This window comes from Octopus bimaculoides, unplaced genomic scaffold, assembly GCF_001194135.2.
Source record: "Octopus bimaculoides isolate UCB-OBI-ISO-001 unplaced genomic scaffold, ASM119413v2 Scaffold_360965, whole genome shotgun sequence".
Taxonomy (NCBI): Eukaryota; Metazoa; Mollusca; class Cephalopoda; order Octopoda; family Octopodidae; genus Octopus; species Octopus bimaculoides.
In genome coordinates, this window is record NW_026366363.1 from 1,327 (window position 1) to 1,698 (window position 372).

Below are 372 nucleotides of genomic sequence, written 5' to 3' on the forward strand. Positions count from 1 at the left end.
GATGATATCATAGCCATTGATGAGAAGAGAATCATCCAGAAGCCCAAAGACAATTCATTGATCATCAGGAGTGTAAAACAAAGGGATGCTGGCCTCTATTCATGTGTGGCCACAAATGGATTGGATTTTATCAAAGCGTTTGCCCGTCTCCAAGTAAGAGGTAGGTTCATTTTACATGTATGTGTGCCATTCTCCCACTCTCCAGTTGTCACCTATGTCTGTGTTCCCCAGGATTCAATTCTAACTATGAGACTGGTCCTTCAATAAAGTAACAGATACGGATGGTGATTAGCTAGGAGTGTAATTTGCAGTCACAAGTTTCTGAGTTCAATCTCTCTGTAAGGTATCTTGGACAAGAAACATATATATATA

General features: G+C 40.1%; 1 protein-coding gene across 1 annotated transcript in view; it reads left to right on the plus strand.

Moving 5' to 3' along the window:
• The window catches only part of LOC106883732 (peroxidasin homolog), a gene marked incomplete at its 3' end in the record, with an annotated part of 2,782 nt that overhangs the window by 553 nt on the left and 1,857 nt on the right, over nucleotides 1-372 (plus strand). The window lies entirely within an intron of this gene.